At 61.3% G+C, this 22,779-nt stretch overlaps 1 protein-coding gene across 2 annotated transcripts in view; it reads left to right on the forward strand.

Annotated features, from left to right (window-relative positions):
- Positions 1 to 9,565: 9,565 nt before the first annotated feature.
- Positions 9,566 to 22,779, forward strand: part of SH3BP2 (SH3 domain binding protein 2) — a 47,488-nt gene continuing 34,274 nt past the window's right edge. Inside the window, exons 1-2 of one of the 2 annotated variants that reach the window (XM_036275079.1) lie at positions 9,566 to 9,640; positions 21,407 to 21,457. The gene's annotated coding sequence lies outside the window, so the exon portion shown is untranslated. The remainder of the gene's footprint in view (positions 9,641 to 21,406; positions 21,458 to 22,779) is intronic. The other variant, XM_036275084.1, reaches the window with a different exon arrangement.

Consider the following 22,779-nt stretch of genomic DNA (forward strand, 5'->3'; position numbering starts at 1 on the left):
CACGCCCCTCGCCGAGTGCCCGGCCCCGCCTACCGCCGAGAGCTTGGTCACGCCCCTCGCGGAGTGCCCGGCCCCGCCTACCGCCTGGTGTCGGCCGCGCCCATCATCCACTGCTCGGCCCCGCCTACCGCCGAAAGCTTGGTCACGCCCTCGCGGAGTGCCCGGCCCCGCCTACCGCCGAGTGTCGGTCACGCCCATCATCCACTGCTCGGCCCCGCCTACCGCCGAGAGCTTGGTCACGCCCCTCGCCGAGTGCCCGGCCCCGCCTACCGCCGAGTGTCAGTCACGCCCATCATCCACTGCTCGGCCCCGCCTACCGCCGAGAGCTTGGTCACGCCCCTCGCCGAGTGCCCGGCCTTGCCTCCCGCCGAGTGTCGGTCACGCCCATCACCCACTGCCCGGCCCCGCCCACCGCCGAGTGATAGCCAAGCCCATCACCCACTGCCCGGCCCCGTCCACCGCCGAGTGTCGGCCACGCCCATCATCCCCTGCCCGGCCCCGCCCACCGCAGAAAGCCAGACTTGCGCTCCCATCCAGTCCTGGGACCTGTGGCTTGTCCACTCGCGCGGGTGCCTGGCTTATCCCAGCGGCCCCATCCCCCCGCGTCTGGGTGTTTTCAGAGAATCGTGCCAGGACGTGGAGAGGGGTTGAGCGGCCTCCGATATAGCTACTGATTGGAGGGAAAGAGCGGGGTCAAAAACGACCCCAGGTGTAGGCGCTGAGCGTGGACCCAAATCCCCCAGCAGCTCGCCAGTTGGTCACAAGGAGCACCAGGAAAGAGACGTTCCCGAGCTGAGCCCAGCGAGGCGCCCGACGCACCCAGCGCGTGTCGTGCCTCCCCTGCCCCTCCCTGAGGTCGCAGGAGGCCGCAGGAAGCTGGCCCGTTCCCGCCCTCGCTTTTCAACGTCCCTGTCCTTCTCCCAGCTTCCCAGACAACTCCGAGTGTCTCTCCGTGGCTCTGCGCCTGTTTTCCTTTGCAGGGTCCGGGTTTCGCCCACGACGACGCCGGGGCACACATGCGGTCTTTCCAAGGTCTCCTCCCGCAGAGTCGCTGCTGGCCGCTGCCCTGCGCGGTGCCCCTTCTCGTCCCGTCCCGTGAGGACCGCGTCGCGCTTTTGCCCCTTATGTGTGCGAGGCCAAGGCGGGGCGGGGCCGTGCAGACCCAGACAGGTGTGTCAGCAAAGCCAGCTCGCACTTGCCCCTGTGCAGAGGAGAGGTAAGCCTGTGCCCTCCCTCCCCGCAGGAGCGTGCGGGACAAGGGCGTGCAGGGCACAGTGCCCGCCCCGTCCCGTCGTCCTGAGTGACATTCTGGCGGGCCGGGCCGCTAGCCCGTAGAGCTGGGCTGACCGGTTGCTGCTGCTCTGTGTGTAACCCGGGGCAGGTCACTGTGAAAATTAAGGAAACCTTACCAAAACGAAGTCGCGAGGCCAGCAGGGGGGGCTTTCACACTGAACCGCTTGCTGTCAATCGTGGGGAGATTAGTCAATTATACCCCAAATGAGGAATCCTCACCAACAACAAGAAAGAATGTACAGCTGTCCTCCAATAACATCTTTTCCCTCATTGTAACGTTGGTGAGAAAAAAGTCGTTTCCCAGCTGGGACGCCATCCGCGGCATTTACCGGTTCCCCGTGTGTGTGTTTGGGGGTGGGGGGTTCCTCTCACATCCTAACAATGCGCACAGATGTACACGTGAGATGAATGGCATGTCCAACTATCCCAGTCAGAGCGTGGGCGTGAGTGTGAGTGGCTTTGCGTCCAAAGGGTGTCCTGTTTAGAGTGGGGTCCTATCCTGCCTTTCACCCTGAGCTGTAGGATGGGCCGCCCACCTGTGACCCTGAACAGGAATAAGCAGGTTGGAACATAATGATCTAATTTATTTTCATTCATCTTACTTAATGCATGTATAGCTCACATTTATTTCAGTGCTTAGTATAGAAGTGTTTTTGCATCTTTATTTAGGAGTTTGGTGTTCCTGTGACCAGAAAGAAGCTTAACTCGTTATTATCAAGTAGCCTAGGTTGAGGTTGGTTTCCTTGTATGTCGTTTTGCTTCAAGTCACAGTTTCCACCGTAACACAAAACCAACTAGGTATTCTGTCACCAAAAAGAATCTTTGGGGAAAAAGAAAGTACTCCGATCTGGTATGTGAAGAGTTGGCACCCCTGTGCACACACTGAGCCCAAAATGTTTGGGAGGTCCCTTAGGGAGGGGAGAGGAAGTCAAAGAGAGGGGCTGTCTACCCAGCTGTTGTAAATAGTTTTTCCCATTGGGCTCCAGAGATGACATTCAATGGGAGAGCTCCTCCTACACGCCTTAGCTCCTCCCATGAACTCTTGATTTCTGTGCAGGTTAAGGTCTTTGTCATAAACTTTGTCACAATCCACCACATTAAGCAAGGATTTACTGGATTTGGCATCTTCTACAAGAAATCAGCCACCCCAGCCACTCCGCCAGCAGAAAATAAGAGGCCTTCATTACCTTGAACTCACACTTTCCTCCAGTGGACTTTCCTCCCAAACAACCAACTTGCCTCTTTCTCCTGTTTGTTGGACTTGTCCACGGCTTATTGCTATAGCTGGCTTGTTCCAAATGACAATTCTTTGCTGTTCCTCAATAAACCCATCTTTGCTGGTGAAATAAATGTTGTATTTATTATTATTATTATTATTATCCTCACCCGAGGATATTTTTCCATTTTTTTGTTCAGGTAGAGTGGGAGGGAGAGAGAGGAAGAGAGAGAGAGAGAAACATCGACGTGAAAGGGACACATCGAGTGGCTGCCACCCACACAACCAACCAGGGCCGGGGACAAACTGCAACCAAGGTACGCACCCTAAGCGGGAACCAAACCCAGGTCTCTAGGGACTGCAGGTCGACGCTCTAACCGCTGAGCCAAACCATCCAGGGCTAACTGTCGTATTTTTAAAAATATATTTTAATTATTTTGTTTTGTATTTAGAGAGAGAAAGAGATAGAAACATTGATCAGCTGCCTCCTGCACTCCCCTACTGGGAATCGAACTCGCACCCCAGGCATGTGGCCTGATTGGGAATTGAACCGGAACCTCTCATTCCCTGGGATGACGCTCAATCCACTGAGCCACACTGGCCCAGCAATGTGTATTTTTAAGGTCGATCCTTTGAACCTGGTTCTCAGGTATAAATTGAGCATCCTAGCCTCTCATTCAACACAGGGGGCATGTGTATTTGGAAGTGAGAATCTTTGGATTTTAAGCAGGTACACACAACTGGAGTAGCCAGCCTCCAGAAGGGGTCCCGTCTCCCAGTGTCCGCCCTCCTGACACAGTGCATAGGGCTGACCAGCGTAACCAGGAGGACACTGCACAAGTGATGGCCTGTGAGTCCTGCAGCTTGGTCACAGAAGACATGTGGCTACTGCCTGGCTCTGTCTTGGATCACTGGCTCTAGGGGAAGCCACCGCCACATCATGAGGACAGTCAAGGTGCCCTGTGCAGAGGTCCCCGTGGCGAGGAGCTGAAGCGTCATGCCAACAGCCAGCATCAACTGGCCTGTCAGCGGAAATGAGCTGCCTTGGAAGCGTGTCCTCCAGCCCAGCCAGCATCCTGACTGTGGCCTCATGGGGACCTTGAGCCAGAACCACCCCAGCTAAGCAGCCTCTGAATTCCTGACCCGCAGAAGCTGGGTGAGATCATCAGTGTACACTGTTCCAAGCTACTCGCGTGTGCGATAGTTGTTGTGTGCGACAGTTGTTACAGCAACGGGAAGGGACAAAGAGTCTATCACTCTGTGCACCACACCCCGAGAGCGGTAAAATGTCTGCAAAGACAGGTGGACGCAGGTGCCGAGGTGGTCACAGAACAGACTGTGCTCGCTCAGCCCCCGGAAGAGAGGCCCTGAGCTGCCCAGCCGACCCCTGCCAGGGCCAGCACCTCCCCCATCTCCTCTGTCCCTCCAGACACACTCTCACCTCCCTTCCTGTGGTCCAGCTAGGTCCCAAGGGCTGAGGCCACGGGCAGGCATGGAAGTGCTCAGTCAGGGGGCATGCGGGGAGGGCAGAGCTCCCCACCCCAACTTACCCTTCCATAACCCCTCCGCCTCCAGCCGCTGCCAGCGCTCCCGGCTCAGACCCCATCACTTTTCCTGGCTTTTGTTCAATGAGGTTAGGAGCTGGTGACTGGTGACAAGACTACACCACTAAGCACCCAGCCATGCCCTTGTCTGAGTGCCCCGACTCCGGGGCGGAGAAAAGGGCGTGAAGAAGCAGAGCCCAGGCCTTGATGGGCCCAGCGCCACTGGCTTGCTGCTGCGCCTGCCTCTGATTGACTGGCTGCAGCTGGTGGGGAGGGTTGGCCGTGCTGGACAGAGCGGGGCAGGGTTAGGTAGGACTTTTTTTTTTCTTCATTGATTTTAGAGAAACAGGAAGGAAGAGGAAGAGAGAGATGGAAAATTCCATGAGAGAGAACATCGACTGGCCACCTCCTGCATGCCCCCCTCTGGGGATTTGGTCCACAACCTGGGCATGTGCCCTGGCTGAGAATCAAACCGGCAACCTCTTGGTACATGGGTCGATGTTCAACCACTGAGCACACCAGCCAGGCTCAGCAGGACTTTTTTTAATCCTCATCCGAGGACATTTTTCCATTTTTTTTCAGTTAGAGAGGGAGGAAGAGAGAGAGAAACATCGATGTGAAAGGGACACATCGAGTGGCTGCCACCTGCACGACCAACCAGGGCTGGGGACAAACTGCAACCGAGGTACAGGCCCTTAGCGGGAACCGAAGCCGGGTCTCTCTGGACCACAGGCCGACGCTCTAACCGCTGAGCCAAACTGGCCAGGGCTCAGTAGGACTTTGTACCAAAGCTGCAGTAGGTGAAGGAGGGATGATGCAGACTCCTAGAGGAAGACCTGCAGGCCCAGGGAAGGGCTGTGTCTGCCCGGTTAGAGAACAGCAAGGAGGCTGAGGCCCGGCAGCACAGAGGAAGGGGCCTTGGCAGACCACCATGAGGACTCGGGCTTTTCCTTGGAGTGCACGGGAGCCTCCAGGTTCTGGGGAGAAGGAGCTCCTGCTGATACTGTGGAAGGAAAGAACGGCAGCCTGGCTTAGAGAGGTGGAGATGGTGAGAACCAGCAGGTCCTGGAGAGCTTCTGACGGTGGAGCCAAGGTTTCCTGATAGATCACGGGGTTGCCAGAACAATGACCTCCCAAAGATGTCGCTGTCCTAATCCCCAGAACCTGTGAACATGTCACCTTCCGTGGCAAGGGGGAAGCAAGGCTGCCTGTGAATCTCAGCTGCTGGAGTCTAGCTAAACTGGGGTGGGGGTGGGGGTGTTGGCTGGTAAAGTGGCCGAGGACCGGAAGGGGCGGCAGAGAATAATAGAATAGTAGAGAAGTAACCATGGTGGGGTGCCAGCCAGAGCTGTACGAAACGTTAAACACCCTTGCTCTGTTCATAGTGAGTGCTTTGTTCTGATGAAAGAAAGCCCGTTCTGCCCTGGCTGGGAGCTGCACCCTGGGAGTCACCTTGGGAACGGTGCCCACTCTCCTTACCGGAAAACTGCTCAACACCGGGAAAGACTAACAACCTGGGCGCCCTGGAGGCCGGGTACTGGGGACAACCCTTCTAGCCCCAGCCCAGTTCCCAGCCCGCATTCCTTCCCCAAGCCCCAAATCTAACTTTTACCCACTGTTGTTCCTTGTTTGCCCACCCGCCCTTCCCCACATAGCTACCAGCTACCAGGACCAGCTATCAAGGAGTCAGAGCAGATTTCTCAGGGATGACGATACCAGAGCCAGAGCCTCCCGCGGTCTCTCCCGCAGCTGGGCCTCTGGACGCACCCGCCAGACCGCTAGTCCCGGGCTTCTTCCCTGGAGTGGGCCACGCAGAGGATCTCTGGATTGGGGGACATCAGGTACCCGGAAAGAGGAGGTCGTGGAATGCAGGACACGGGCCCTGCGGCGAGAGGGCCACGAGGAGAACATGGGGTGCTGGTGACGGCAGACCCCAGGGCGAGGGCTGTGCCCCAGCCTGGAGAGCAGTCAATTCGAGCTGACAGAAGACCTGATTCACTGGGCAAGACTGGACATGTGGCAGGATTTGGAGGTGACCTAGTAATGAGAAATCATGTAAAATAAAAAAGATGACATTAACTCCAGAAGACACAAGTTGAGCAAGAAAGGTTTTCATTTTGTTTTTTGTTTTTTTTCTTTTAGAGAGAGAGAAACATCAATCGGCTGCCCCCTGCATACCCCCACTCTGGGGATCCAGGCCAGGCATCGAACCGGCGACCTCTCCGTCCATGGGTCACCACTTGCCACCCAGCCACACAGCTGGGCATGACCCTCAGGCTAAACAAAAGCACCAGGCCTCCTTGGCAGTCAGGGAGCAGCGCGATGTTCGGGGGCAGGAAGGTGAAACCAAAAAGAATGAGCTAAAAGTTGCCGTGGAAAATGAGGAGAGGAGGCTGTTTCGTAGGAGGCCTTGCGAAACTACACACCCTTTCAAACACGGGCACGTCTAACCCTGACAGTGAGCAGGAAGTAAACGCACACTCCAATGTGTTCCTTGCCCAGTGTGACCCTGCTGGGTAACTCGGCAAGACGTGAACTTGGGCCTCAGGACGGACCCGTTTCCGTGCAGCCCAGGAAGAGAGAGAGGCCTCGCGGTGGCCGAGCGGCTGCAGGGGACCAGACCACCGCAGTCTCAGATCCCGGGCGCCTGCGGGAGCTGAACTGCAGTGAGCAGGAGGGTGCCACTGTTCTCTGTAGTTATTCAGTTACCAGTCAGGTAGGACATGTTCCAACTCGGCTTATTGGTCACCTATAGTTCTTCTTTGGTGAATCACTATTTGTGCCCATTTTCAACTCAAGGTAGAAGCTTTAATAACGTGAAATGCGTTTCCCTTCACGGTGCACGCAGTTTGCACGTTGTCCTGCCCTGTGTGCGGTTCCCGCTGTTTGAGGTTTTGGACGTTCGCCGTTTTGGGGTTGCTTTCCTGTTACTATGTCTACGGGCTCTTTCCTTTACACTCAAAAGCTGGGGTGTTGGCTCGGGTGCTGCCCCGGAAAGCCCGCCCCGTCTCGGGGTCTCGGGGGGTCATCTACGCTTCCACAGGGCATGTTCGCAGTTCTCTCTTCATTTGAGTCTTCAGTCTGGGGGAGCCAGGGTCCCGCTCCCCCGAGGACCGGCCAGGCAGTCCAGCACTATTTATGAATGAGCCGAGAGAAGCAGACAACGTTGCCCTTATTATTTTGCAATATGAACAGAAATAACTTAAAAAGGCAATCGTGTTGCTGTGCGCTGTGGCCAGACTTCCCAAGAGCAGAGCCCAGGTCCCCGCATGAGGCCCCCTTCCGGAATCCTGGTTTCTCATCTGAAAGTGAGGCTCCCTGCCATCTCCTGGCGGCTGCAGGGAGAGGGGTAAGGGATGTGAAGGCCCCGGCACAGCAGGTGCTCGGGGAAGACCTGGTGCCCCTCAGTCAGGCAGTGCCAGCCCTGGTCTTCCTGGCCTTCCTCACGTGCTGACCCCAGTGTCCCTGTGACTCGCTCTGTCCCCTCCCCCAGCCCCCAGAGCTCTGTTTCCTCCCACCCTTCAGGGCCAGCTCTGGGCCGGGTACTGCTCAGAAGGTCACTGTGGACAGAACTGTTCACCTTTGCCCTGCCTGCGCCCTGCGGAGTCGGCAGGATGGGAAGTGGGCAGGGGCTCCGAGGCAGCAGGCTGGACCCAGGCCATTCTGAGCTGGTGTGGTGGGCAGGGCTGGGTTCTGAGCCAAGCACAGAGGGGCTCAGCCAGCCTGGGGGGAGCACAGGGGCACTGCGGTGTCTGGGTGAATTCAGGAGTTCGGCTCTTTGGCAGAGGGTGGCACCTTGGGAAGGAAGGTGTACCCAGGGCAGCATCTGGGGGCCTCAGAGCTGCCCACCATGGTTTTTTGTTTTGTTTTTTAATCCTCGCCTGAGGACATTTTTCTGTTCATCTTCAGATAGTAAGAGGTGGGAGGGAGAGAGAGAGAGATGGAGGGCCAGCGAGAGACACATCCAGGATATGAGAAGGACACATGGACTGGCTGCCTCCCACAGGACCCCGACCAGGGCCGGGGACGAACCGCAACTGAGGTGTGTGCCCTTGACCAGAATCGTACCCTCAACTCATTGGTCTGTGGGCCTACATTCCAACTGCTGAGCCAAACCAGCCAGGGCCCCACTATGGTTTTGGGGACCCATGGGAATGGGAATCCAAAGTGCACCCTGGAGGATGGAAGAGTGAAAGGGAAGGGCGTGGTCCCCTGGGGCCCTGGGCTGGGCAGGTACAGGGGAGACCCACTCACTCAGCATCCACAGGGCTGGGGGTTCTGGGCGTCTAGTGAAGCAACTCCCTCATTCGCTCCTGCCAAGGCAGCCAGTCTGCCAGGATCTGGAGGGCAGGCCTGGGAGAGCTTGGTCCCTTCTGGGGTCCCCTCATTGCCCCCACCTCTGGTCCAGGCAGCTTCACAGTCACACAGCCACCTCACACCCTGTCTCTTGCACCTCATCCCTATGCCCAGCACTGGCCAGGGAAGGGGTGGCTACCCCTCTGACCCTGAGCTGGGGTCATGGGTGGGGTCCCTGGGGTTAGTGAAACCTTTTGTCTTGATGGTCACAGCTTCCCCTTCCAGACCCCAGTGCCTTCCCGGAGGTCACATGGGCTCGGGGACTTGGGGGACAGGGGCTGCCAGAGCCCCCCAGGAGGGAGAAAGATGGAGGAAGTCGGGTGTGAAGACACCCACCTTCCACACTGCTGGGCCGGAAGCCCCCAAAATAGAATGGCCCTTTCAAGTCCCAGATTGGGGTGTTTGGATATAAAAATAGAACCGCGAGTGCGTGGGCCCTGAGTTCTCCACCCACGTGTGTGATGTTTGAAAATAGATCTTCCTGGTAGAGGCTGTTACTCTGTGTAGACATTTTACCCAAACAAACCTCTCAGAGGGGAAGGCAGCAGCTGACCCAGGCCTGGGGTGCTGATGGTGGGGGGTGCAGACCACTGGGGAGCGACAGGGCGGCGGGAAGGGCTGGACTGGCCCTCAGAGCCCAGGACTCCTGTACCCTCCAGGGCTTCGCACAAGCTGGGCCCTGCCAGGAGCGCCCTCCAAGTCACCAGGTCTGGGTCCTAGTCCCCAGGAGCCTCCTCTGACTCTGTCACCCTAAGCCCTCTCTTGAGGCAGGATCAGGATCACAGGGTTGGGAGGGGCCACCAGGTCTCCTGGGCAGGGACACACCCAAAGGAAAGATGTTTCGTGTTTGTTCTCTCACCTGCATTTACTGAGCACCTACTGTGTGCCCTGCATGGACAGTGCCTACAGCCAGCACCCGCCTTGTCCCTGGGAGAGGGGATGGGGAAAGGTGGGGGTCCCCACACCTTGAGGTCCCGGCACCCAACCTCGGACCCCCACGACTAGGAGACCCCCGTGAGGAGTCCTTAAAGTCTGGAGCTGGGCGAGACCTGGGAGCCAGGGAGGGCGGGGCCCGGGGCGGGGCCTGAGGCGGGGGCGGGGCTGGCGCGAGGGGCGGGGCCGGGCCAGATGGAGCTGCTGCCTGGGACCCGCGGGCGGGCCGGCCTGGCCACCGAGCTGGGTTCCGCCGCCTGGACGCAGAGCCCGCGGGCCGGGAACAGAACCTCGGCGGGTAAGAACGGCGGGGGGGCGCGGGGGGACGCGGGCGGGCGGCGTGTGATCGCGTCCCCGGGCTCGCCGGGTCCCCAGGCCTGGGGTCGTCGCCGCAGGGCGGGCGGGGGGCGGGCGGCGCGGGGCCTGGTGGCGGCATTGGCTCAGGAAGTACCGTGTTCGGGTTGCGCAGGGCGCGCCCGGGAGACCTAGGTCCCTGGGGCCCCATTACACGACCTGCCCGTGCTGGCCTCCGAAGGCTCAGCCCGGAGGTGGCTCCCCCTCCCCCAGGTGATCCAGACGCCTTCCCGGGCCCGCTCACTGGAGTGGGAGGAAAGCCACCTCTGGGAGCTGATTCACACTGAAGTGTGAGTGACTGATAGTCCCATGGCTCAGGGGAGCCTGCTGCTCTTTTTTTTTTTTTTAATCCTCACCCGAGGACATTTTTTGTACAGATAGAGCGGGAGGGAGGGAGAGGATTAGAGAGAGAAAAAAAAACATCGATGTGAAAGGGACACATCGAGTGGCTGCCACCCGCACAACCCAACCAGGGCCGGGGACAAACTGCAACCGAGGTACTTGCCCTTAGTGGGAACCGAACCCGGGTCTCTCTGGACCGCATGGCACCCTAACCGCCGAGCCAAACCGGCCAGGGCGAGCCTGCCAGTCTTTATTTCTTGTTGTTAATCCTCACCTGAGGACATTTTTCCATTGATTTTTTTTAGAGAGGGGGGAGGGCGGGAGAGAGAAACATCCATGTGACATGTGACATCAGGGCCAGGAATTGAACCTGCAACCCAGATCATGCCCTTGACTGGGAATTGAACCTCGACCCTTCAGTTGGAGGGCTGATGCTCTAACTGCTGAGCCAGACCGGCCAGGGCCACTTTCATTCTTGGGAACGGTGAAAGGTCAGCGAGGATGGCAGAGCGGACAGGAGAGGCCCCTCCCCACAGCCCAGCTCTTTCCTGCTCTGGGCCTAGGCTTCCTTCCCCTGGGCAAGCGGTGCTGACAGTTGGTTCCCTCTGTGGGTGCTGAGAGGCCCTGAGTGCGGCTGCCCCAGAGCTGCTCCCTCCTCCACACTGCCTGCCAGCGCCTCACCGCCTCTCCCTGTGCCCGGGTCGTCTCGATGCTGGCGATGTCTGTGCCGGCTGCCGGGTAGGCATGCTGCCGGGCCCTGGCCACCAGGCTCACACCCAGGTTGACCTGTGATCTTGCTGATGAGATGTAATCTGGCCCCGCACAAAGGGGTCGGAAGACTACCTGCCCTGAGGGTGATGATGGAATGTGTGGAATCTTTGTGTGACATTCTGAGGGCTGAGGGCCATGGCAAGTCCTGGGGTGGGAGCAGGGTTCCAGGTTCAAGTCCAGCCTGACACTCAGTGTGACCCTGGGTCAGTCCCCTGCTTTCTTTGACCCAGACTCTGCAGGGCCAGAAGAGGGGACTGGGCCTCACTGGGCCATTACCCAGGACGTCTGTGCAGGGCCCTGGGAACCAGGCTTCACCCCAGGGGCCAGGGCCAGGGGGGCTCCAAGGAGTGAGGACTCTGTCAGACTCCCCCTCCTCAGTTACTTTGCTCTATGCCTGTGTTGGGGCACACCTTGGGCAGAGGGGACAAGCCAGTCCCTGTCAGCCATCCAGAAAAAGGGGTGCTGACAGAGGGGCTTGCCTTTTGGGGGAGTCCCTCAGGCCTACGGAGTCAGGGAGGGGCCCTCAAGGAGGCTGGTCTGGGAAAGAGAGGGGGGTGGGTGGGCTCCTGATCGACCTTGGCCTTTACTGGTCACAGGGACAGAGAAGAGTGGGGTGCTGAGCCAGCCCCCCGTCCCTTCCCCACATGCACACACGCACACACGCACGCACACATGTGAACACACCTGCAGATGGAAGCCTGAGGGGACGGAGAGACAGAGTGGCCCAGCCGTGGTCAGAGGCCCTGGTTCTGACTCTGGCTGCCACCGTTTACCAGCCAAGTGACCTTGGCCAAGAGGCTCATGCCGCCGGACCCTGCTCTCCTTGTCTGTGCCACGGGGGCAGTGAACCGCTTTCTACCTGCGGTGGTTATGAATGTCCGAGGGGCTGGTAATGGCGCCCACTGGGCTGCTTTCCCCAGCCCTCAGGGCTGGACAGCAGGGACAGCAGGGACACCTCTGCCTGGGGTGGGGTGGGCTGGACCTGGAGAAGCCTGGGACAAAGGGCAGAGTCTATCTGGAGCAGCCAGGTCTGGGGAGCCATCTGGGTCTTTCTGACTGCTATCCATGCTCTGTCGTGAGACATCGAGAGTAAGTGACTGCCCCTCTCGTATGTGCTGGGCGCCCTGTGTGCTAGGACCTGGGCCAGGCATGGACCCCAGGGGTGGACAGGCCCACAGGTAGCAGCTCAGCCTGGCGGGCCCACCCTGCCGCTGTCTCCTTCAGAAGTACTTTAGTAAAAGGCGTAGGTGTTTGTGCTCAGGGCACCTTCCCCGCCACCCCTGAGCTGGGGACCTCCTCTGAGCCCTTCCTGGTCAGCCGTGCTGGGCACCTTCCCCGCCACCCCTGAGCTGGGGACCTCCTCTGAGCCCTTCCTGGTCAGCCGTGCTGGGCACCTTCCCCGCCACCCCTGAGCTGGGGACCTCCTCTGAGCCCTTCCTGGTCAGCCGTGCTTACCGTCCGGCTCCCCCTGCCCAACTGGGAACTCCTGAAGGACAGGGCCGCCTCTGAGTGCCTGGCAGTGCCCATGTGACCTGGGGTGGGCAGGACTGAGGGGAGTGGGGGCTCCCCCAGTGGGAAGTCCCACTGGAGCACCCCGAAGCTTCAGCAGACCCAGCAGGCACGCACACTGGGCAGCAGGCACGCCAGGCAGGCAGGCGGGGCTCTGCAGGCTAGGGCAGGGCTGGGCCAGGCGCTCTTTGAAGTTGGCTTGTTTAACTCTTGCTCAGGGCTCAGCGGCAGAGACAGATGCGCTTGTCACCCTGGAAGGCCCCTGCCTCAGAGTTGGCAGGGTTTCGGGTCAGATAATACTGGGTTGTTTTGCTGCAGCCTTGTTGGAAACTTTGCCAGTTTCCATCACAGCCCTCCGCCCACCTCGGCGCCCTGCCCCCACCGGGGCTCCAGCTGCCGCCACTGCTGGCCAGGCCTCTGTGGCCCCAGGAGCTGTAAAGAAGGGAGACTGAGGCTAGCCAGGTGTCCTCGAGGGCCCACCCCCAGCGAAAGCAGCTCCTTTTCTTTCCCTTTCTGGAGATGTGTGTTGGGGCTAAGACTGGGGTCAGCCTATGCTCCCCTGAGCAGAGCCTCTTGCCACAGGGTGGGTCTGGGATTTGGGTCCCAGGGAGCCAGTTCCTACGTGAGCCAGCCAGGTCAGACCAGCAGCCTTAGGAGGGTGGTGGGGAAGGACCCAGCAAAGCTGGCCTGGAGCCCTGAGTGGTCAGGTGCAGGAGCACAGCCCTGTGGGGACCAGGCGGGAGCTGCACGTAGAAACCGGCACTCCCTGTGCCTCCTGAAGACAGTCCCTTTCTTTTTTTTTTTTTTTTTGGTACATACCCCTAGCAGGAACCGAACCCGGGACTCTGGTCCGCAGGTCAATGCTCCAACTGCTGAGCCACAGCGGCCAGGGCTGAGGAAGGTCCCTTTCTAACCCCAGCTGCTTTTTCTCCTCCTGTGTGAGATCAGAAGGGGCTGGTGCTGACCCTCTGGGCCCGATGGGCAGACCCAGTGCTGGGGCCTGGTCTTGGCAGGAAGTCAGGGCCACTCGGCGGGTTTGACCGTGGTGGGCAGAGAATGGACGGGCTCTGTCTCCGGCCCTCAGCGTGGAGGTGCGACCCCCACCTGGCCTGAAACCCCGAGAGACCATGGTGGCCCAGCCACAAGCTGGAGGCAGCGGGGGACCCTGAGCCCCTCAGTCTGCATCAGGCCACGAGGCCTCCCTGCTGAGCCACCCCGCTCTTGTCTAGATCACAGAGCCTGGCCTCCCACCACTCACCCCGTCTGAGGACCTTGTCCGGCTGAACCCGCCGCTGGCCGACCTTCCCCCACAGTCCTCCTCCCCTCTACCTGTGTCTTCTCTCAGATCCCACCCAGGGGGAGGGGTACCCTGCTGGGGGCCCGGTGCTCGGGCCTTGTCACAGGGGAGGACCTGGGGTGGGAGGAAGGAGGCCCGGGAGTCTGGAATGATTTTCTGGGCGAGGCCTGGTTCAGGGGTGGCAGACCCCGCTCCTTCGGAGGGGAGCTGCCCCTGCCCGCTGCCCACATGCGGTGCCCTGGAGTGAGGGTGGAGCCCACCTCCGACTGACCCAGGCCATCCTGGGTCCCTGGGCACCAGGCAGGGGCACTCTGAAACCCATCTTCCTATTTTTTTGAGGATGTGACCAGGAGGGTGAAGTGCTGTGGTTGGTGGTGGCTGTGCCCTTTCTGGGGGCAGGAAATCACTGGGGAAGGAAGAGGATTGAGAAAGAGGACCCCCACCTCCCGGGGAGGATCTGGGAGGACCTGCCCCACCGCCATGGTTCCTGCCAGCTGGGCACTGAGGGGCAGCTGGTCCGGGCCCCCCTCCAGGCCCCGGCCAGTGGCCTCCACGCAGTTCCACCCACCCCCTCATAGACGTGCACCCCTTCCAGTGGGCAGCGCCCGAGAATGGCGCAGGAGCACGGTGGCTGGAATGTGCTTTCAAAACTCCATCTGGGGTCTGGAGCTGGCCCAGGAGGCTGGGGCAGGACCTGCAGGAGGGCTGGGGGCCAGGGTTCAGCCGGCCAGGGCAGAGTCGGTGACCCCCCCCCCCCCCGGGGCCACGGGTAAGAGCTGAGGTCCCCACTCTGCCCCACCCCACCCCAACCGCAGTCTCCTTTGCTGGCTTCTCTGGCCAACAGTGCTGTGACCCAAGGCTGTCTCCTGGGGAAGGGGGTGTCCCTATCACACCCACTGAACCATGCCTCCTCCCCAGCCCAGTCCAGGCTGCCCCACCCGTGGAGGTCGCTGGCCTGTGGGAGGCCTCTGCCGAGCACCAGAAGCCACCCTGCCCCTGGGGGCCTGTTGGCCAAGGCTAGATGAGAGCACTCCCCTGTCCCCGTGGCCCCATGGTGGCCCCTCCCGCTGAGGGCAGGGCCAGGTGGGAGCTCGCAGGGGAGATCCAGTGATCTAAGGCCGCTGTGCCAGGGGTGGGGTTTCTGGGCCAGGAGCGCTCAGGAGGCCTGGGGCGCACACAGGTTGGAGGCGGTGGTGGCCAGGGGCCTGGCCCGAGCCGTCCACCCTGCGAGGAAGGGCCCAGCCTGAGTCCTGAGGGAGCGTGGGGTGAGCCTCCGCCAGGGCCCTCTCCAGCCTCCGCGTGGGCTCTGATCCCCACACACTGCCTGCGCTCACTGCGGGCCCTCAGTGCGTGTCTTGGGGTGGCCTGAGCTGGGCTGAACACCAGCCAGGAGTGTGTCTGGTGGGACAGTATGAGGTCGGGGAGGGCACTGAGGTGTCCAGCGTGGTGCTTCTCCTGGGCACCGACCACCAGAGGACCTTGAACTTGAGAATGAACACAGTTGCCTGTGATTGTGCTGCGGCTGGGACAGTGGCTCAGAGCAGGGGGGGCTGTGGGGTACAGTATCCCCCTGGACCCCTGGCCTTGGGAAGGGGACTGTGTGCAAGACAGATGGAAACACCCCCCTCCCCCAGCTCTCTCCTATCCCTGCCCAGCCGCCAAGGGCCGGGCACAGACTGTGCTGGGAGGGCAGGGGAGGCTGGAGCTGGGTCCCTTTTCTGGACCCCAGCCCGGGCCCACTGCCAGACCCCTGTCCTCACTGGCCCTTCGAACAATGGGGCAGTGTGAGCGTGCCTGGGCCAGCGAGGTCAGCCAGGCCCCCGTGGGCCGGCGCGAGGGGCACGCACAGGAGCCAGTGGCCGTGAGCCATTCTGGCCAGCGCCCGAGCCCAGCGTACCCAGTCCCGGAGCACACTGCTCCCAGTTCCCCCACCTCGGGGCCGGCCCCTCCTGCCCTCTTCTGCCCTCTGTCCGCCTCTTCCTGCCTCCTCTCTCTGGCTCCCTCCCTGCTAGGCCTGTCTGTCCCCTGCCTGGGAGGAGCTGGTGTCACCTGTCGCCTGAGCGCTGGTCTCCAGGCTGTGACCCCAGAGGTGGCCAGTGAGCAGACAAGACCCAGCCCAGACATGCGACCTCCTGAGCCTAAAATTTACCAAGGACTAAAACGTGGCCCAAAGCAAAACAGTGCGATCAAATAAAAAGCTCAGAGAGTAAATGAGAATCGACAGTGTCAAAGAAGAAAAATGTTTGATCCCAGCTGGCGTGGCTCAGTGTTTGAGCGTCCACCCTGCACCAAGAGGTCGCCGGTTCGGTTCGGTTCCCAGGTGGTGGGCCTGATCCCCAGTGGGGGGCATGCAGGAGGCAGCCAATCGATGTTCTCTCTCATCGATGTTTCTGTCTCTCTCCCTTTCACTTCCTCTCTCTTTAAAATCAATAAAGGAAAAAATATTTTAAAAAAAAAAGAAAGAAAATGTTTGAAAACAGGTTAAAAAACTAACACTTGTGATAAAAGGGTCAAAGGAGGTGGACTAGAACTGAAGAAAGGCCGACCCCTAACACGCAGGAGGAAGTGAAGGAGGAGGGACCCTGTGCAGACCACCCAGCCTGCCAGCTCCAGCCGGGGCAGATGGGCAGCGCCAGGCTCTGGACAGATGATGAGCCTGGTCCTGGGGGAGCCGGCTCAGGGCCAGGCCTCATGCCCCAGGGTCCGGGTGCCCTCTGTCCTGGCCCTGGTAGAGTGCCATAAAGTGCCCAGAAGCTATGTGGTCTGAGGGAGCCACCACAGCAAGAGACAAAGTGATGAGGAACGAAACAGATGGCCACTGGCCGCTGCCAGGGTCAAGGCCGGTGTCCCCGGTGGTTTGCCCCGGATGCCTGGACTGGCACCACGGACAGCAGGTGTCCCTGCAGCGGGCTGGCGTCGCTGATGTCTGCCTCCCCCCTGGGCTCCCGAGAGGAGAAGGGGCTGGGTCTCCAGCTGCCTCCTCTACCCCACCCACTCGCACCTTTGTCATCTCACCCTGGTGCGGGGATCTGGGCTGAGCAGGGTGCCCTTCACCCCCAAAGGTGCTGGGACCAGCACCAGGCCAGGTGCCTGTGGCAGAGTCCCCGTGAGCTGCTGCCTTTGGTCCTCGGAGTGCTGTTACCAACAAACCCCTATGGGAGGGTGAGGAAGTGATGTTCTGGAGAAGGGACTTGTGCCAGGTCCCCAGTGCAAAGGGGAGAAGCTGGGACTGGAGGCCACTCCTGAATGGTGCCCAGGCCTGGGTGCTCAGCCCAGGGCAGGTGTGAGACCCCACCCACACTGAGCTGAGTATGTGGCCATGATAAGCGATTCTGTTAATGGGCCTGCCTCTGTCCCTCCTGTCTGAAGGGGTGTGCCTCCTCTCACCCCGACCCCAGGCCCTTTGCACTGGCTGCTCCTTATCCAAAACCTTTTCATGTGTTCTTCCTGCTTGGCTACTTCATGTGGAAGATTCCTCCCAGAACCCTGGCTGATGTGTCACTGCGCTTGGGCGGAATAGTTGTCACAAGGATGTGAGTCAGAGGTGGCTGCCTCCCCAGCAGATTGGGAGCCCCAGACAGAGGGGAGGCCAGCTTGGACCCTGAGGTGAAGGGTGTGGGTTTTGTAGGCAGGTGGTAGTGCCCCAACTGCCTCCCTCTGCCCCGGTACTAGACACTCAGGGGACAGGGTGATGCCATGTGCAGGAGAGACAGGCCCCATGGCTGCAGCCCAGCCCGGCCCATGAGGGGACAGCACGCTGTTCTGTGTCCTCAGTGTTAGCTGTCCAGCGGGTGTGGCCACGGCTCTGTGGGAGCCTCCATCTGTCAGGGATGCTGTTCTCTGCTTGTCTGCTGTGCTCCTTTGCCTGATTGAGTCTCTGTCCACACAGCCTGGTGCTGTTCCCACAGCTCCTGGGACAGCCTGTTACTGATGGAGACACTGAGGCCTGGGTTTGGCTTCTTTTCCAGAGCTTGTTCGAGGCTGACACCAGACTCCCGCCCCTGAGGGGACCGGCCACTGGGAGCGGGGCTCAGGGTCGGGGCTTGTGGCCGGAGATGAGGTTCAGCAGGCTAACTGCACCCAGAGGACCGGCCTGCACATGGCCCCTCTGCCCGAACCCGTGTCCTCTGGCTGCCTTCCAGGCTGGGGGAGCCAGTGTCCTTCCCGAGAGTGGGCCCGGGGACCCCTGCCCCTCTTCTGCCCCGTAGAGCCAGGCTTGGCAGGAAACAGGCCAGGCACCGGCCCTGGGTCACATGGGCAGTGCTGGCTGGGTGGCCACGGCCACAGCCTGCGCAGCCTCAGCTTCCTCATCGGGGGAGCAGAGGTTCACCCTTGGGGCGTTGGGGACTGAGTGGGCCACGGAGCTGACACATCGGCCCTGGGTCCGCATTCCGAGGGGGTGCTTCCTGCCCCTGCCCTGGCCCGTCAGCCTGGTCCTCCGGTCTCAAGAGGTAACTTAGGCAGGAAGGTGCTCCGGCCTGCTTGATGCCCTGGCCTTGGCCTCAACAGGTGGATACTCTGTCCCCGGAGGGTCCCTCCGGCTGAGGACAGCCTCTGCTCCCGGGGGCCCCAGCCCCTCTGCAGCTCCAGAGCCGCAGTGCAGTCTTCTTGGCCAGCAGGGTAGGGCTTGGTGAATGTGTGCCGAGGCGGCCAAAGTGCGTGCGCGACCCTGTGGTGGCTTGGTGGCTGCTGGGGAGTGGGGATTGGGGAAGTCTCTGTGGGCTCCTGGTCTGGCCAGGGCTAAGCTTGCCTCGGACCTCAGAGGAGATGGTCTGTCCCCTTGCGGGCGTCCTGACCGGTGCGTGGCGGGTTTCCGCCCACCATCCCCCAGCACCTGAGGGACAGCAGCAGCACCTGGCAGCCGGGTCTGCGGGGCACACCATCCGGTGCCCGGGGGGGCGCCTGGTCCGGCTCCTCACCTGCTCTGCTGGCATAGGTGGCTGGCCTGGCTCTGTGAGTAAGGACACTCAGGCTGAGGGGAGGACACTCGGGGGGCAGCCAGAGCCCCCTGGAGACGGAGAAGTGGGGGTTCTTGGGCGTGAGATGAATGGTTTAATTTAGCAAATGAGCCCCGTGAACTGGACCCCACAGAGGAGAGGGCGTCCGGGGGGCATCTGTTCATGTTGCAGGAGGTGCCTGGCGCGTGCTGGGCACACTGGGACGACGGGGGGTGGGCCTGGTGTCGAGGAGGGGCCGGCCGGCTACAGACAGACTGGAAATGCTGGGGGCTTGGTGAGGGGTAGCCCCTCCCAGGAGCTGGGGCACGTGGGCGGGCAGTGAGGACCTGGGCTGGGGAGGCAGAGAGGGTGGTCTCTAGGCTGAGTGAACCAAACCTCCATGACAGGCGACAGGCGAGGGTCACCTCACCTCCGAGTGGAATTCCCAGCGTGGGGGTAACGCGCTCAGAAGGGGGCCCGGAGTGCCGAGGGCGAGATAAGGCTCCTCCTCCCCAAAATAACCGTGAGGATGCTGTGCCAACAGGAAGCCGGTGTCCCTGGAGTGCCCTGCCCGCCAACCATGCAGGTGTCTTTGGGACAGCGCCACATGGGGGCTGTCAGAGGAGGAGTCAGGCAGAGTGGGCCACAAGGTTAGGAGGAAAAGGCGAGCCCGGCCTGTCCCCAAGGAAGCCCTACTCTAACCACGACCCTGTCCTGCCTACCTAGGTCCTGCGGGTGGGGCAGAGTCTCATGGTGGCTGAATGGACTGGGCACCCCTCTCGGGGGTGCTACCCTGTGCCCTGTGCAGGGCCTGGGCCTCAGGTGCCACGCTGGCCACAGTGTGGGGAGGGAGCTTCCTCAGCCAGGCCAGGCCGGGCGGGCGAGGGGGGCGGGCTGCATCTGCGGGCGAGGGGCCAGGAACTGGGGGTGGACGGGCCCACACGTCTGTGCTCCGGAGAGATTTTCTCAAGCAATCAAAGGTGGCAGCTTGTCAGCGTATGATGAACTGAAGTGTGAATCCTGAAACGCCTCTGCTGATTTGTGGTTTGAGGCAGGAGAGGCTCAGGAAAGCACTGCCCGCCCTCGCCAGGGCCTGCCAGGGACCTCGTGCTGGGGACGGGGCCTGGTCCTGCAGCCCCTGCCCAGCGTGTCCCTCCCACCGTGCCGCCCTCCTGGGGAGCCTCGGCCCCAGCTCTGTCCGAGTGCTGCGCTGGCTTCGGCCCGGGAGACGTCACACAGGGTGGGGATGTCCGCTGGAGGCAGAGACACTGGAGAGGAAGGCTCCGGGGTGCTGTGGAGCCGGGGGGCATTGCGAGTCCTCCACAGGCACAGAGCTTCAGCACCGAGGGCCCAGAGAGTAACCCCACCCTCCAGGAGTTTGGCTGGCATCCTCCGAAACCCAGGCCCCCATTTGGGGGGTGGCCTCTTCCCGCACTTCCCTTGGGCCTAGGACACAGGAGAGACCAGATGGCCTCCCCCTCCATCCCCGGCAGCCTCGGGGAGCCCCTGGTGTCCCCTAAAGCACACTGCTGTGCCCCGGGGCCAGGATGACCAGCCCCGAAGACGTCCTGGGTCAGCCATGCTGCAAACCCTCTGGCTGAGGGTTGGTGGGCTGCAAGGCCCATTCTTCACAGTGGCTCTGAGCTGGGCCAGGCCTGTGCTGGCTGTAGGCAGGCACGTCGGGGTTTGGCCATGTGTGTGGACATGACACTGAACCCTCTGTCCACCCACGGGTCTGTCTTGGCACACATGTGGTGACACTCTGTGCCACCGACGGAGATTTCGGGGTGAGGTTCTAGATGGTTCTCTCTCAAAGGATGAGGGTGTGTTCGTTGGGGAGGATTATTTCCCGGTGGAGGAGATGGCACATTCTAGGAATGGGCCACTGTGGTCCTGAAAGGCAGGGCCCTGGGCAGAAAGCCAGAGCCGGACGCTCAGCCAGGGCACCAGCCTGGCCCCTGCCCTGGGGAAATGGCTTGACTGAGCCAGGAAGGGCTGGCAGGGTGTGGACACGGGGCCGGGAAGGGAGCGTGTGGTGGGCTTGGGCCTCAGGGCACTGACCCCGTGCCCAGGAAGGGTGGGCGGTGGCGAGCCAGGCCGGGGGGAGCCGTGACATCCAGGGAGGCCAGGCCAGCTGTGCCCAGACTCAGACCGGCAGAGACTGGGAGCCGCAGTTCGTCCAGGAAAAGGACGGCGCGTCCCTGTGTGTCGGTTTCCCACGGCTGCCGCACCTGGGGCTTAACCACCGACATCCACCTCAGTTCCAGAGGCCGGAGTTCCGAATCCTGGTCCCCAGGGGCTCCCGGGGAGAAGCCTTCCTTCCTGGCCTCGTCCAGCCTCGGTGACCGCAGCGTCCTTGGCTCCCTGGGCTGGTGGCTGCCTCCCTCCGTCCCTGACTCTGCCCTCTCGTCACCCTCTCCTCGACACGTCCTTGTTTCTTCTCGCGAGGATGCTTGTCCCTGGGTTTCGGACCCATCTGGCTAATCTATGATGTGACTCTCAATTTATTTATTTTTTATTAAAAATTTTTTTCTTTATTGATTTTAGAGAGAGAGAAAGGGAGAGAGAGAGAAACATTGATGAGAGGGAACATCGATTGGCTGCCTCCTGCACGCCCCTCACTGGGGATCGGGCCCACAACCTGGGCATGTGTCCTGACCAGCGACCTCATGGTGCATGGGTTGACGCTCAACCACTGAGCCACACCAGCCAGGCGAGACTCTCAGTTTAATACCACATGCAAACTCTGCGCAGGTGTGGATGGGACCAGCGGCACACGGGGCACTGCCTCGCTCCCGAGTGGGCTGGGGACCCGGGACCCAGCATGAAAGCTCTCCCCCCTCTTTCTTTTCAGGCTGACCCTTGGCCCCTGCCCGGCTCTGCTGGCTGGCTGCCACCCAGCCTGGTAAGTGCCCTGCATCTGGCATGGCGGGGCCCCTGGCACTTTGAGACCCCGGCCCTCGGCGCAGGGAGGGGGAGTGGAAGACCAGAGCCGCCATCACTGGCGGTTGGGGTGGTGCGAACATCCTCTGTTTCCAGGAACGTGAGAGGCAGAGGCACTCACGACAGGGGTGCTGCTGCCTCGGGAGACAGGAGGGCACATGGAGAAACAGGCGCAGAGAGGAAGGGTCTGGGAGGCCACGCAGCGGCCCAGGGCTCCTGACCTCTGCTTCCCAGAGGGAAACTAGGTTTGGGGAAAGGGCCCCACAGGTCTGGGCCCCACAGGGACCCCTGTGCCTCTGCTCTGGGCCTTGACTCCCCCTTCAGCATCGCAGGCTGGGTCAGGTCTGGTGGGCATGGCCTCTGCATTTATGTGCTCCGGGCCCTCGGGACAGGGCAGGGGAGGCTGTGGCATCGGCTGGACCTCAGGCCTCCTCATCCATCCTGCCATCTGTCCAGTGAGGGCTGTGATGGCCTCAGGATGGCCGGTGGCTCCTGGTTCTTATCTTGGCAGGTTCTCACCTCCACACCTGCACCCCAGCCTCTTTGGGCCTTGGCTGCCTATCCCCCACGGTTTCCTCCCCACCCTGGGATGCTCTAAGCCTGAGCCTGTGCTCCGCCTTGGTCTCCCCCACCCCCACCCTGTCCCAGCAAACTCCTCCTCTCTGGCCCCTGGCCCCTCCCCTGATGCAGGGCCAGTGGGGCTTGGCACATCCTCTGGATCCCGGCCCCTGAGGCCGCGCCCATCCTGGAAATGCCCCCTGGCTGTCCTGGAGGGTGCTTGGCCCCAGGCCCCTCAGCTGCTGTTTCATCTCCGCCCCCAGCACACATTCCCAGTTGGAGAAACGGAGGCTCTGAGAGGCAAAGTCAGTGGCTTGAGGCCATGCAGTTGGCAAAGCAGGGAAGTGGGCTGGGTGCCCAGCAGTGTCTCACCCGGGGGCCTCTACGCACCCTGCAGGCCGGTAAGGGTAAGGGAAAGAGGCCCACTTAACCCTCCTCTCGCCACCATCTGTCTGCCTTGTGGCCAGCTTTCTGCTAAAGGCAGGGTGTGCCCTTGGCCATCGGAGGGCACTGAGGCTGGCCCAGGCTGGGGGAGACCAGGGTGGTTGTGCCCACCCTGAGGAGCCCTCAAACACAAGAGGCTCAGGATGCCTGTGACCCGAGCTGGCCCCCAGGTGGCACGGGGCTTTGGCAGAGGTCTGGGGCTGCCCTCACACAGGTGAGGGATGCCAGGTGCTGGCACCACCAGCTGTGGGGCTGTGCCCTAGGAAACCTGGTGAACAAGAC

The sequence above is a fragment of the Molossus molossus genome, unplaced genomic scaffold (genome assembly GCF_014108415.1).
Source record: "Molossus molossus isolate mMolMol1 unplaced genomic scaffold, mMolMol1.p scaffold_m16_p_1, whole genome shotgun sequence".
Taxonomy (NCBI): Eukaryota; Metazoa; Chordata; class Mammalia; order Chiroptera; family Molossidae; genus Molossus; species Molossus molossus.